This window comes from Macrotis lagotis, chromosome X, assembly GCF_037893015.1.
Source record: "Macrotis lagotis isolate mMagLag1 chromosome X, bilby.v1.9.chrom.fasta, whole genome shotgun sequence".
In the NCBI taxonomy this organism is placed as follows: Eukaryota; Metazoa; Chordata; class Mammalia; order Peramelemorphia; family Peramelidae; genus Macrotis; species Macrotis lagotis.
In genome coordinates, this window is record NC_133666.1 from 42,288,927 (window position 1) to 42,305,138 (window position 16,212).

The 16,212-nt window shown below is 37.0% G+C and overlaps 1 protein-coding gene across 4 annotated transcripts in view; it reads left to right on the forward strand.

The window, feature by feature from the left end:
• The window catches only part of AFF2 (ALF transcription elongation factor 2), a 389,617-nt gene that overhangs the window by 52,949 nt on the left and 320,456 nt on the right, over positions 1–16,212 (forward strand). The gene's annotated exons all lie outside the window — the stretch shown is intronic.

Here is a 16,212-nt window from a genome sequence, read left to right on the forward strand (position 1 = left end):
AATTTGTTTAAAGCTGTTAATGAAAATTATTTCCAACCTTCCTAAAAAGTCAGAGTAATAAATCTGTAGAGGGAACAGAGAAAGGCTCTCCTTCCCATCAGTAAGTTTTAAAATCAGATTCTCCCTCTGATACTTGATAGTTATATGACTGTGCGTTAAATCACTTAATCTCTTATTGTTCCCAGTCAACTCTCTTAAGACAAGAACTCATAGTTGAGTAACTGATCTTAATAGGTGGAAAATTTTCCATAGCAGAAGTTTCCTGTTCTGATGAAATTCTAAACCCAAATCTACCTTCTCCCTCATTGTCTCTTATGATCTTACATGTAAAGAAATCTCAAGTTCATGGAGGTGTGTAGTAGGGATTGTAAAATTAATGGGACTAGGATATGGGCGCTAGATTGATTTTTTTTCTCTTTGGTTTTCTTGCCTCCTTTGCCTGATTAAAAAAAAATCACATGACTAAGACAGGGTAACTCTAATTTTGAAATTTTAATGTCCCTTAACAGAGGATAATAGCCAGGAAGTCTTTCATGATACTCCCATGATCTCTAGATTGCCCACAATTAGGCAGTCCATTAAACAAGGTAATTGACAATTTAGAAAATATGATACATCATTTTTCCCCCCATATGAGCAAGTCTGATGACCAGTAGGCAGTTTGTTATGACAACACAGAACCGTTTCTACAATCATGTCCCAGGGTTCTTTTGCCTCATTCTGACATTGTTTCATTCCAACCAATAGAATTACTTTAGTGGGGCCAGAGTGACTGAACTCCTGATGTCACAGTGCCAGTTGAATTAACTTTTCTCTTCCCCTTGGGAAGGGAGGATAGGAAGAAATGAATAAGAAAAGTAATCAGGGAGAAGAGAAAGGGAAAAGTAGAAGTATTAGTAAAGACAAAAAACCAAAGACAAGTAAACCCCATACTCTAAGCTCCCAAATACGGGCAGCCTGGGGAAGACAACCAACAGGCTCCGTATACTGGACTAAATGGCTTAGGGACAAGGAACCTTCTTCTTCATCTGCACAACCTAAGAAACCACAACAAGGGGACCTTCAAATGAAAAATGAAGTAAAGGAATGGTAATGTTGTCATCATCATGGACTGCGGGTGGCAGGGGTACTGGGCCTTCTGGCAGGAGACCACACTTGTCTTAACAGCTTGTGGTCATGGGGCTAGTGGTGATGGTGGGTCATATTTAGAGAAATGAGCACCCTAGAGTCCAAGTCAAGAAATTGAATTTTATCCTCCTCCTTATAAGGCTCAGCTCTCAAGTGCCACTCGTAGCTTCCTTGTTCTACCCATCCCAAATTATGAGGACTTTCTTCCTCATTAATTTATTCAGTATTTATTGTTTTGTACTTTTTCTATCTCTCCCCTATAGAATGTAGTTTCCTTGAACTTAAGAGACTTTGTTGATGTTTTGGTTTTTCTTAATACTTAGCATAACATAGCGTTATTTAGTATTTATTTCTTTGTACTTTTTTACCTCTCCCCTATGGATTGTAATTTCCTTGAACTTAAAGAGACTTTTAATTGATGTTTTTGTTTCTCTTAAAATTTAACCTATCATAGCTTTATTCAATATTTATTTCTTTGTACTTTTTTAATCTCTCCCCTATAGAATGTAGTTTCCTTGAATGCCAAGAGACTTTGTTTTGCTGATGTTTTTGTTTTTCCTTACTACTTAGCACAACATAGCTTTATTTAGTATTTATTTCTTTGTACATTTTCTATCTCTTCCCTATAGAATGTAATTTCCTTGAACTTAAGAGATGTTTTTATTGATGTTTATCTTTTTCTTAATGTTTAGCATATCATAGCTTTAATCAGTATTTATTTCTTTGTACTTTTTTAACTTTCCCCTATAGAATGTAGTTTCCTTGAGTATAAGAGGACTTTGATTTGCTGATGTTTTTGTTTCTCTTAATGCTTAACATGGCATAGCTTTATTCAGTTTATTTCTTTATGCTTTTTATCTCTCCCCTATAGAATGTAATTTCATTGAACTTAAGAGATTTTGTATTTATTGACGTTTTTGTTTTTCTTAATACTTAGCATGACATAACTTTATTTAGTATTTATTTCTTTGTACTTTTTTACCTCTCCCCTATAGAATGTAGTTTCCTTCAACTTAAGACTTTGTTTTTGTTGACTTTTTTCTTAATGTTTAGCATATCATAGCTTTATTCAGTATTTTCTTTGTACTTTTTTACCTCTCCCCTATAAAATGTAGTTTCTTTGAATGTAAGAGACTTTGTTTTTCTTAATACTTAGGATAGCATTGCTTTATTCAGTGTTTATTTCTTTGTACTTTTTTCTCCTCTCCTATAGAATGTAGTTTTTAAGAGACTTCATTTTTATTGATGTTTTTGTTTTTCTTAATACTTAGCATACTTTCTCTCTACTTTGCATTGACAATGAATGGATTTTTGGGGTTCTGAAAGGCTGTCAAGGCTAGACTCTATTAATTATACCTGCCAATCAATTGCCTCTTGGGTGATGGTGGGGGTTGGAGAGGGGGAGAAAATAGTTAAAAATCATGGAGGAGGAGGAAAAAAATCAAGTCACCAAGAGTGGGACTAAAAACAAGGTAGTGATCTTTGATCCTTGAGAGAACCTCTCTCTTCTTTGAATGTTGAGATGTCAGTGGATTAGCCAGCAAAGCTATATTAATTTCCTATATGTTGGGTAATATGTAAAACCCTGGGAATACAAAGATAATAAATAGGGAGACAGTCCCTGCCCCCCCAGTGAAATTACATTCTACTCAACAGGCTTGTGTTTGACTATGAGAAAAGAAGAGACTCTTCCTGGCTCTGAATTGTAAACATGTTTCTGGAGGGGAAAGTTATTGAATACAAAGGTTTTTGTGAGCCACAAAAGTGAAGGTGGACTCTTTACTTCCTTTGTCCTTAGCTTTATTTTTTTTTTCTGCTCTGTCTTTCACTCTGAGCTTCTGAGAAGTTAAAGTTTTATCCTAGTAAGTGGTTCAAATGTAATGCTTGTTTCCAGTTACATTGCTTTGAATTAAGTATAATGCAAAATGTGTTCTTCAGAGGACTATTTCTGTGAAGGTATGCAGGGCAGGTGGTGTGAAAGAAATAATACTTCCTAACCATTGACTCTTTCAAAGTGGGATAGGGCTGCTTCTAGAAAGTGGAAAAAGTGATACATCTGTAGTCTCTTTGCTTTTACTCAGTTGTTCACTTGTGTCTGAGTCTTTGTGACTCCAAGGATCATCATCTCTTTGCTGTCTGTCCAAATTCATGTTTGTTATTTGCTTGATGCTATTTATCCCTCTCACTCCCTGCCTTCAATCTTTCCCAACATCAGGGTCCTTTCCAGTGAGTCCCATCTTCTCATTAAGTGGTTAAAGTATTTAAGTTTCAGCTTCAGTGTTTGACCTTCTGGTAAATAGCCTGACAGTTTGTTGAAGAATTGACCTATTTCATCTCCTTCTCATCCAAAGGATTCTCAAAAGACTTCTCCAGCAGAATCCAATTCTCACAGCCTATTCATTGCTACTGGAAAAGCAATAACTTTGACTATACAGACCTTTATTAGGAAGGGCATGTCTCTGCTTTATAGTATGCCGTCCATATTTGCCCTTGCTCTCCTTCCAAGGAGCAAGAGTCTTAATTTCATGCCTGCAGTAATCATCCACAGTAATCTTTGAGCCCAAGAATATCAAATCTGAAATTGTTTCTGTTTCTTCTTTCTCTGTTTGCCAAGAAGTGATGGGACCAGTGACAATGATCTTAGTTTTTTGTTTTTTTTTTTTTGGTTTGTTTTTTTAGGTTTTTGCAAGGCAATGGGGTTAAGTGGCTTGCCTAAGGCCACACAACTAGGTCATTATTAAGTGTCTGAGACCGGATTTGAACCCAGGTACTCCTGACTCCGGGGCTGGTACTTCATCCACTGTGCCACCTAGCCGCCCTGATCTTAGCTTTTTTGATGTTAAACTTCAAGTCAGCTTTTATACTCTCCTCTTTGACCTTCATCAAGAGGTTTCTTCATTCCTCTTTACTTTCTGTCATCAGAGTAGCATCATCTACGTATCTGAAAGTGTTGATATTTCTCCTAGCAACCCAAATTCCAGCTTTCGATTCATCCAATCTGGCATTTCTGATATGTTCTGCATATAAGTTAAATAAAGTGACCATATACAACCTTGTCCAATCTTAAGCCAATCCAGTTATTCCGTGTTCCATTTTAACTGTTGCTTCTTGACCTGCATCCTGGTTCCTCAGGAGGAGGAGTAAAGTGAGTCTGAGGACTTGTCACATTGTGTTGTTATCCACACAATCAAAGGTTTTAGTGTGCTCAATTAACTCCTTTGTGAAACTTTGCCTTCTCCATAATCCATTGAATGTTGACTGTTTGGTCTCTAGTTCCTCTGCCTCTTTAAAAACCAGGCTGTTCTTCTGGTGAGTCTCAGTTCATTTTCTACTAAAGCTTAGCTTATAGAATCTTAAGCACAACCTTACTTAACACAATTGTTCGATAATTTGAACATTCTTTGGCATTATCCTTTAGGATGGAGATGTAAACTGTTGTTTTCCGATGCAGTGGCCACTTTTAAATGATACACATAGACCCTCTTTACCTCAGTCGACAAAACATCATTGTAGATCAGCAGCTCAACTGCAATTTAGAGTCTGGGAGTCCTGCTTAGAACACTGAGAGGTCATCCAGGTCAAATAGGGCAGAAGCAAGACTTGGAGGCCAATTGTCTGTTTACTCCTGTATGATTTTTCTCTTATAGTTACACACATATTCATACATAAGATCTTATCTTAAAATTTCATATATTTCTAAACCTGATATGATATCTGCATAATATTAATAACTTATTTATCTCACCTTTTAAGTTTTATAATATTTTCTCATACTACTTGATTTGAACCTTGCAGGGATGGGAAAAGAGCTTCAGAGAAGAGGAGTAATTTGCCCATGGTAACATAATTCGGTATCAAAGGTGGGATTTGAACCCAGGTCTTCCCAAGTCCAAATCTAGACTCTATTAAATATACCTCCAGAGAATTCCTTTCATTGCTGGTCTTGAAGCAAAGGCTGCTTTTGATATATGGAAGATGCTAGAGGGGGTTATTTTTCAGGTGAGGGAAGAGACCTTAGAGATGATCTTGTCCCACTCCCTTAAAGGTAAAAATATCCTAGAAAGTGAAGTAACTCACCCATCCTGACAATTCGGTGCTAATATTAGGCTCATTTTAGAACTGAGAAAACTGAGGCAAACAGATTAAGTGACTTGTTCAGGGATCACACAGCTAATATATATCTGAGACCAGATTTGAACTCAATTTAGGCCCATCCATCTGTGTTACTCAACTGTTTTCAAAATTTTCTGTCTCCACTATCTATAATGATAAACTATTGACATTTTGTGATATATGAAGATACAAGATTATGAAACTGTATACCTGTCAGTGGTATGCAGGAATTGATAAATTGGGGTTTTATATTGGAAAAACTACTAAATTGAGTAAGAATACTTGTGTCCATTTTTTCCCTCACTTGCTCTGTGACTTGTGTATTTGTTATCCTTAGTTTCTTTATCTGTGAAATGGGCATATTAATAACAATTATACCTCCTCATAAAATTTAAGTGGAACTCAAATGAGGCAGATTTGAAAACCCTTCTCTCTGAAAGGAATAATCATATTCTAGTGATCCCAGGGAGCTTTACAAAGTGTTTTAAAGTCATTAAGTCCCTGACATTTTGAAGCCTTATGAGGTAGGCACAATTGTCTTTTAGCCACTTTTATACACTTGAGAAAACTCAGCTAGCAGTTAGTTCAGTCAACTCATGTCTAAACATAAGTTTGTGCATAGACCTTCCTCACTTCCTTATCACCACCTCTTCCTCAGAGTCCTTCACTATAAAGCATTTTTATATCTAGTTATGTCCTAAGCTGAGCTTCACTACATTGTTATGGTTTTAGCTTTTTCTTGCTTGCAGGATGATTTTTTGCTATGTATAATTAACTGCGTCGATGCCATATAATATTAAATTCTAAATTGGCGTATTGATGTGATACTACTTATGTTTTCTGCCCTGGTTAGGCCACCTCTGGAATATTTTGTTCAGTGATGGGAGCCAGATTTTCAGAAGGGCATTGATTAAGAAGTGGGTTTTCAGAGATAGATGAGGAGGTAGGATGAGGAGAGGAACTTAAACAGTAAGTTTAGTTTGATTAAATTGGAGAAGTAAAGCTTGGGAAACATAATATCTCTAGGTATATGAAGGATTCTCCTCTAAAAGGTAAAATAACTAAATGGCAGAATTCTCGATATTGACTTGATGTCATCACTTCAAGCTATGAGTGGGGTGGAGGCCCTGTGCTCCCTCTGGGTCAAGGCAAGCTAGAGAGGTCATTGTCATTCAAGCAGAGGTTGGATGAGGCCACCTCTAAGTAGGACATTTCCAGGTCAGAGATCCTGGTTCTCTGTACTCTAATCAGTATTAAAGGACTTATTTTTGTTCTTGGGTGAATTTCTCACTGTATCTTAGCTCTTTTTAATTTGTAAATTATATTTTAGAATTCTGAAGTTTTATTTCCTCTTATCATTTAAAGATGAGAAAAGGTTCACGTCAGAAGAAATCATGGCAGCTTTGGGAGTTAGACTGAGGGTTATTTTTCCCTAAGCGTGTACTGCCAAACAATGACAAGTACCAAATCATCTCTGATCATTTTTTTGAGGTTATTCAAATTGTCATTGTTTCTGTTGCTTTTGCACTCAGTCACATGGATTGACTCTGCTCCATGTGCAGAGTTACAAAGGAAAACAAGATTTAGTCCTTGCCCCAAAGGGATAGGAATAGAGTTTAATGGGAGACACAGGTGAAATGAAACTGTTTCTTGATAAAGGTTCATGGCAGAAAGTCACGAATGTGCAGATGAGCCAAGAAGGAGGATTGATAAAAGCACAATTACATTCCCCATTGCATATAATGTTTCATAAATTATCCTAGAGCAATGTATCTTGGGTGGCTATGGCCTCAGAGGCTTGACTAACTGAGTCATTGTGCTGCTTCACATGCTTGCAACTGGAATATACATTGAATAGGTTGTTGATCTGTACTGCTAGAGAGGTTCCTTTCTCCATACACCCAAGAAATCTCACATCTGGTTCCAAAAAGAGGGGGAGAGGAGTCACCTGAGTCATGATATTAAACCATCACTCTTTTTTCCTTTTTATCTTAAAAAAGAAGTGTCTTGTTTTTACATCCCTGGGCATTTTTGGAATATCCAATATGATTATGAATGTCCCTTTGATTTGTTGAAAAAGATGAATGAGTGGATCCTAGATCTTAGTTACATAACTAAGAATGATTTTATTAAAGATTTTATTTATTTTGAGTTTTACAATTTTTCCCCCATCTTACTTCCCTCCCCCACCCCACCCCCACAGAAAGCAATTTGTCAGTCTTTACTTTGTTTCCATGTTGTACATTGATCCAAATTGAGTGTCTAAGAAAGATTTTAGAGATAAGTTACCTCTCAGTTGGAAAAAGTAAGACCTAGAAAGTTTAATAAACCAGTAGGTAGCAGGCCTGGGATTTTCACATATATTGTCCTATGGCTCCAAATGCAGAACTAGAGCTCATCCCACTGCTCTATTCTGCCTCTTAGGGCTTTATGTCCTCTGTCCATTACCTTAAAATGCACACTCCCCTTTGGACCATATGTTTGCATTGCCTCTTGAGTCATTTTGACTTGCTAGAGAACTAGATGATTCCCTATTTTCCAGCTAATTAGAGACTAGAACTGGGGGAAATTCAAATGGTGACTTTAAATTGGGGGGGAAATATGACTTGGAGCTCTGGAACATGTAGTAAAGATAAATATTTGTCAATTGTATAGAAGGCATCAGTTCATTCACAGCTCTGGCAAAGTCATAAACTTTACTAGCGTAGATTAAGTAGTTTGTAAACTTCAACTGAACTGCATGGAGTGAGTGAGTGACTGTTTTCTCTTTGTCTCCTGGGAGAATTAAATATGTATTTTTATGTTTTCACAGAGATGGTAGCTAAAATGAGGTGGGTTTTTTTTGCCAGCAACATTAAAGAAGTCCTGAATTATTTACCTTGTATATTGTCAATATCATAATTACTTTATTAGTTAAAAAGGTTTTAAGCAAGCATGCCTTTTTAAATTATCAGTGGCTTTTTAATGTTTCTGTAAGTAGCTTTGTAACATAACCAGCATTAAGTGGAGCAAAAAAATGATCATTAAAATTCATAAAGTATACAATGCAGACACTTTTCCCCTCAGATATAATATAGTATAACAGTCCCTTGAGGTTCTGCTCATTTTATGTAAGGAAAGTAATGGTCTTTGCATTAAAATATAGATTAGGTTTCCAAGTTTTTTCCCTATTGGCATTTTTCTAATAAAATGCAGTCCTTTGACTAGTTGACCCCTGTAGTGAATTTGAGAGACATATTCTCTTTTGAGCAACATGGATTCATAAAGAGTAGATTACCTTAGTGCTAGCATGACGGAGGTGGCAGGGAGAACCTTAGATATCATTTTGTCCTACCCTGTATGTTCTACAGAGCAAGAAATCAAGACTGAGGGAGGCAGCTTGACGTTAGTGAGAATCAACCAAACAGTCCACAAGTATTTCTATGTAACTGTTGTGTGTGGTGAATGCAAAGACACAAATGAAGTGGTCTCTTCCCTTGAGCAGCTTCAATTCTACTGGAGAGATCCTGTGTATGGGTATAAATATAGACCAAATATATTCACAATAAAGAGAGAAGGTAATTTGAAGGAAAGGGTATTCACAGATGGGTAGGATTGGAAAAGATTTCCTTTAGGTTCTAGGTGAATGCTTGAGTTGAGTTTGGAAGGAAAGGGATTCCAGAAGGCACAGATGAGAAGGAAATAACTAGAGAGAGGCAGACAGGAGACATAAATCCTTGTCCTGACTTTGCCGTTACCTTCCTCATGTGAAGGCATAGATTCCTTTATTTTTATTTTTATTTGTAATTTATTTATATTTATATTTTAAAGATTTTATTGATTTTGAGTTTTACAATTTCCCCCCTAATCTTACTTCCCTCCCCCCACCTCCCACAGAAGGTAACTTGTCAGTCTTTACATTGTTTCCATGGTATACATTGATCCAAATTGAATGTGACGAGAGAGAAATCATATCCTTAAGGAAGAAACATAAAGTATAAGAGACAGCAGGATCAGACAATAAGATATCAGTTTTTTCCCCTAAATTAAAGGTAATAGTCCTTGGTCTTTGTTCAAACTCCAGAGTTCTTTCCCTGGATACAGATGGCATTCTCCATCACAGACAGCCCCAAATTTTCCCTGATGGTTACACTGATGGAATGAGCGAGTTCATCAAGGTTGATCATCACCCCCATGTTGTTGTTAGGGTGTACAATATTTTTCTTGTTCTGCTCATCTCACTCAGCATCAATTCATGCAAATCCCTCCAGGCTTCTCTGAATTCCCATCCCTCCTGGTTTCTAATAGAACAATGGTGTTCCATGACATACATATACCACAGTTTGCTAAGCCATTCCCCAATTGAAGGACATTTACTTGATTTACAATTCTTTGCCACCACAAACAGGGCTGCTATGAATATTTTTGTTCAAGGGATGTTTTTACTCTTTTTCATCATCTCTTCAGGCTATAGACCCAGTAGTGGTATTGCTGGGTCAAAGGGTATTCACATTTTTGTTGCCCTTTGGGCATAAGTTCCAAATTGCTCTCCAGAAAGGTTGGATGAGTTCACAGCTCCACTAACAATGTAATAGTGTCCCAGATTTCCCACAACCCTTCCAACAATGATCATTGTCCTTTCTGGTCATATTGGCCAGTCTGAGAGGTGTGAGGCAAAAGCTCAGAGGAGCTTTATTTTGCATTTCTCTAATAAGTAATGATTTAGAGCAATTTTTCATATCACTATGGATTGCTTTGATCTCTTCATCTGTAAATTGCCTTTGCATATCCTTTGACCATTTGTGAATTGGGGAATGGCTTGTGTTTTTTTTTAAATTTGACTCAGTTCTCTGTATATTTTAGAAATGAGTCCTTTGTCAAAAACATTTGTTGTAAAGATTGTTTCCCAATTTACTACATTTCTATTTTTTAGTTTTTTTTTTTGCAAGGGAATGGGGTTAAGTGGCTTGCCTAAGGCCACACAGCTAGGTAATTATTAAGTATCTGAGGCAGGATTTGAACTCAGGTACTCCTGACTCCAGGGCCAGTGTTCTATGCACCGCACCACCTAGCCTCCCCCATTTACTACATTTCTTTTGATCTTGATCAGTGGTTTTATCTGTGCAAAAGCTTTTTAATTTAATATTATCAAAATTATCTAGTTTGTTTTTAGTGATATTCTCCATGTCTTCCTTAGTCATAAACTGCTTCCCTTTCCATAGATCTGACAGATAAACTACTCCTTGATATTCTAGTTTGCTTATAGTTTTGATTTTTATGTCTAAATCCTGTAACTATTTGCGTCTTATCTTGGTATAGGGTGTGAGGTGTTGGTCTAATCTAAATTTCTTTCATACTAATTTCCAATTTTCCCAACAGTTTTTATCAAAGAGAGAGTTTTTATCCCAATAGGTGGACTCTGGGTTTATCAAACAGCAGATTACTATAATCATTTCCTGCTATTGCACTTATACTATTCCACTGGTCCACCACTCTCTTTCTTAGTGAATACCAGACAGCTTTGATGACTGATACCTTTTAATATAATTTTAGATCAGGTAGGGTTAAGCCACCTTTTTTTGCACCGTTTTTTTTTTTTCATTGAATCCCTGGAAATGCTTGACTTCTTATTTCTCCATATGAATTTACTTACAATTTTTTCTAACTCATTAAAGTAATTTTTTGGAATTTTGATTGGTAGGGCACTAAACAGGTAGTTTGGTTTTGGTAGAATTGTCATTTTTATTACATTAGCTCAACCTATCCATGAGCAGTTGTTGTTTGCCCAGTTATTTATTTTATTTTATTTTACTTTTTTTTTTTTTTGCAAGGCAATGGGGTTAAGTGGCTTGCCCAAGGCCACACAGCTAGGTAATTACTAAGTGTCTGAGGCAGGACTTGAACTCGCGTACTCCTGACTCCAAGGCCAGTGCTCTATCCATTGAGCCACCTAGCCGCCCCTTGCCCAGTTATTTAAATCTGATTTAATTTGCGTGAGAAGTGTTTTGTAATTTTTTTCAAAGTTTCTGAGTCTGCCTTGGCAAATAGACTCCCAGGTGTTTTATATTGTCTGAGGTTACTTTGAATGGGAATTCTCTTTCTAGCTCTTCCTGCTGTATCTTGCTAAACACATACACACACACACACATATATAAATTAATGGTTTATGAGGGTTTATTTTATATCCTCCAACTTTGCTAAAATTGCTAATTGTTTCCAGTAGTTTTTTGAATGATTGCTTGGGATTCTCTAGATATACCATCATGTCATCTGCAAAGAGTGAGAGTTTTGTCTCTTCCTTTCTAATTCTAATTCCTTCCATTTCTTTTTCTTCTCTAATTGCTGAAGCTAACATTTATAAAACAATATTGAATAGTAGTGTTGATAATAGACAACCTTTTTTCACCCCTGATCTTATTGGGAAAGGCCTAGACTCCTTTAAAGGAGTTGAGCTTGATCCCCAACATTTCTTTGGACTCTGACAGTCAGTGTTTGTAAATATCCAACTTACTGACCAGCCAGCAATTTTAGGTGAGCTAGCTACAGTGAAGTAATTAAGAGAAAACAATTCAACTTACCATAAGTCAATGAATGTTCACTTGGTTTTTACTGTAGTGCTAATACTCGTGTGACTTCTAATAATGAAAATGAAGGCTGTCTATAAGATAAGGTAGAGGATCATAGTAAGAGGGTAGAGTCACTGAGTTCTGGATAAAGTATGAAAAAAGAGAACTCCAGAGATGGCCAACATTATTGATAAGTCTGCTTAGCTCTGGACTGGTTCTCAGTATTGAGTTCTATTTCTGACTCTTAAGGGGCTCACCTTAGAGCAACTCCTGCCTCTACTCTGGGCCTTCCTTTCCCCATTTTTATAGTGAGAGGTTTTAATTGCTTTCTGGATAAGCTCCTTTCCTTCTCTCTCAGATTCCAGATCAGCAATGAGTAAATTCCAATTCGAGCCTTTTATCAAAATAATAAATTAATGAAAATCAATATCTTGGAGATCGAGGCAATCATTTCTGCTGCCTTTCTCTCCCACGTGATAAAAAATTGTGTATCCACCAAAAAAATACCCCAATAGCTCTGAAAAATGATTATCAAAAAGGATAAATCAAGGACCTCTGGCTAAGTGAGAGTTGTCTAAGCTTTCAACCTTTTGGTGCCTCATTACCATGAAAGATCTCAGTGTATCACAGTGATTGTTGAATCCTTCTCTTGAGCCAGGAAAGCCCAATGAGCTTCTTTGCTCAACCTCTCAAGTTTGTCATACCGTTCAATCCCAGCTCCTATTCTCATCAGTCTGATAATCTGATTATTAACTCTCGTTTCTGATCTGAACATTTCTTTGTGGTTCTAAGGCCTTTCTTTTTCCTTTTGAAACCAAGCCTGCAGTGTCAGATCATCACGGGACATACACATGCTTTCCTGTGGTTTCAGTAGTGCATACAGGTTCAAACCCAGCCTGCTGCCGGATTGTAGGAACTTTAATTGAGTAGATAAAGAGGTCCTCCTAATTATAAACTGCAGTAGGTATAACAAGAGGCTAAATACATAGCTGTGGTTTTAATTAGCTGGTGCTTCAAATTCGGAATTGTGGCTTCAGTCAGAAATCAGTGACTTTCTCCCCTGGAAAAGCCTCATCACCGTGCAGTTCAGGCCTCATTATATCTCGCTATGTGAAGCTTTCATTACAGCCTCATGCTGAGCAAAAAAAGGGAAAAAAGTTGTAGATGTTTGGTTATCTTCCAAAAGCAGCAGAACTCTATGGAGATTCAATTCATTCTCACCAGAGATATGAGAATTAAATGCTCTTTGTTATATGGAGAAGGGGGAAAAAATGTCACAGTCAATTTTGCTTGCACCAGATAACATCGGTGTGTATGGGCTCCAGTATGCTCTTCTGATTGTCATCTGGAATTTGGTAGTTAATTAACAGATGCAAAATGTAGCCCACCGTCTCTGAACCTATCAATCGTGGGCGGACAGCATAGCCATGGTCTTCCTTGCTTCCCTCAGCAAGGGTCGTCCATGCTAGATCAGGTACAAGTCTTCTTTTGCTCTCTCTTTTATTCCTTCAGGGTTTTAATTATCTGTCTTCCCTCTGAGGGAAAGGAAGGTGGTTATACACCAAAAGACCAAAGTGCTTCACTCCTTTTCATGAGAGAATTAAATGTGATCTATCAGCATGTCACCAGTACCTGTCAGGTACACAAAATGAACAGACAGCTTGGAAAGTGACATCCTGTGCTCATTACTCAAGACCGATGTGACTTTTTGTTGTTGTTGGGGAAAGCAGAATTCTCCGTCCTAATGGTATTCTAATCTAGAGGTACTGATCCTCTGAAAACAGGAAGAAATGAAAGCATTTTCTCCAAAAGATGGAATCATGAGTAGGATGCTGGGATTAGAGTCAGGAAACAAATGGGTTCAGTCTTGCCTTGATGTTTATTTGACATGTGATCTTGGGCACTCAGTTTTCTCATCTGTAAAATGAGAGGTGACTTTATAAGCTCCTTTCAAGCTCCAAATATATGATCCCATAATTCCTGTGACCCTGAATTCACTTCTAAGCCTCAGTTTCTTTGTAATTAGATGATTATATTTCTCAAAACTCCAAGAAATGTCAGTTATTTCTATTGTTGGCAGTTGCTTTTTAGCCTGCACTCCTCTAACCCCCAAGTCTGTGGTAATGAATAATACCGAATAATGTTGTTGAAGGCCATTCAGGAGAATTGCAATCTTGGCACAAGTTATTCTACCTTAGTGGCCCCCTACCTGCCACTCCCATGGGTTGGGAGTATATAATAAAATGTCCCCAAACTGGGTCACTGGTGCTTGGTGTTCCCTCTTGGAGGTTTCAAAAGTGTACTGGATGATAATGATCAAATCCCCATGCGATGAACTTGCTTCTAAGAAGATCAAAAGGATTCAGTATCTAGACTTCAGATGACCTCTGATAGTCTTACTTAGGGCTCCCTCCTATCTGGAGACATGGATTGAAAGAGGCTTAAGCTTGTGTAGGGTAGGTCATTGGAACACTATCTTTTGTGGCATAGTTATAGGTACTTCCACTTGTCTCCAACTTTATTCATATCATGAAATCTTCTTGCGCATGCATGTTTGTTTGAAATCACATCAAGTCTTTCTAATTCCCTCTGAGGAAAAAATAAAGGATTATTTATCTAGAAGATGAGATTTTTCAAATCATTTTTATATGATTATATAAAAAGAAAATTTACACACAAAAATACAAGGGAATACGTAAAGAAAGACAATGGAAGCCTCACAGACTCAATCAATAACTGATAATTATTCATATTAACGACAAGAATAATAGTCTGTAAAGCATTTTAAGTATTTCACCTCTTTTGACCCTTCTACCTTGTGAGGTAGATGCCAATACCATTCCCATTTTACAGATGAGAAAACAGAGTCAAAAAGATGAAGTAACTTGACCAGGGGTCACATAGTTAATAAGTATCATTATGTTGAGTCACTCTAAGTATATATACAACTATGTATGAATCCAGATACTCATCTAAAGACCTGAGGTTGAGGAATATTTTTTGATTAAAACGACAAATTAATAAAAGGTCAGCAGAAAAGAGATCCTGCAGTTCAAATAGAGTTACTTTCATTAACTCTATCAAAAATAATTCCTCAGGAGCATTCCCACATCATTGAACATTCCTCTTAACAAACCTTTCACAAAAGTAAATAAAACCACCTGACATAGTAACCTCTTCTTATAGAATATGGCATGTTCCACATCAATTCCATTCCATTAAATTCATTCAGGATTTCTTACATGCATACAAAGTGCTGGGGGAAGCATCCAATAGGGAAACTGCTCTTAAACTCCAGGGGAAAAAAAAAAAAACCCAACCACATGCACATAGACAAATGAAGACAAAATAAAGAACAGTTGCAGGGGAAACATCAAGACCTTGGGTTAGTTAATCATCTTTCCTTGGGGTAGTTAGTAATTCTTATCAGGGGGCTCCTTATCTCTCTCTTGAAATGAGAAAGTTATTTTTTTTATCTGTTCTCAGTAACCACTGCTCCCATTATTTTGTTTTTTTAAATTGTTATTTGTGCTGAGGTTAAAGCTCAAAACCAACCTTCCCTTAAAAACATACATATTTGATAACTCACTTAAGGATTTCAAATATTTTGATGTAGTTGAAATGGACTTTCTTAATGAAAGAAAAATAATAAAATGGAAATAGTAGTTATATTTTTTAACCAGTTAAAGCTTTTTTTTTGCAAGGCAGTGGGGTTAAGTGTTTTTCCCAAGGTCAGACAGGTAATTCTTAAGTGTCTGAGATCACATTTGAACTCAGGTCCTCCTGACCCCAGGGCTGGTGATGTATTCATTGAGTCCCCTAGCTGCCCCATTAACTTTCTTTACCTTTATAACCAGAACATTTACATTTCTCAAAGGCTTCTAATTTTTTTGTTCTTCTTCCAGTAGGAAATCCCAAAATGCAAGGAGGGTCCTAGAAACATTCAGGTTTTATAAAGCTTTTGTCCTTTAAGAGCATTTGAGTCTTTTTAATAATGATAATGATGATGATGATGATGATGATAATAATAATAATAGTAACAACAACATTCTTTTCCATGTTAGTAGTTGTTACTTCTAAGCCAAGTTCATGGCTTTGTTCAGCAGCTTCCCAAAAGACTTTTTAGACTGGTCTGAATAAAAACCTGGGAGGGAGGAAACATGAAGATGCTGATATTAAAGCAATTCAGCTTTCTGTAATCTTCCCTTATCTGAACTCTCCCCTCTCTCCTCCAAAAAGCTTCACTTCTATTTAGATTGAGCTGGTAAGAAGAGTCACCCTGGGATGGATCAGAAATTCAGACAGCATCTCCCGTTGCAGAAGGAATGCCAGTGTATTGCTGCAGGGCAAAGGAGAGACCACAGCCATGTTTCAATAGTTAGATCAATTTCTTGTATGCAAAATGATGGTTCCTTTTATTCTGAAA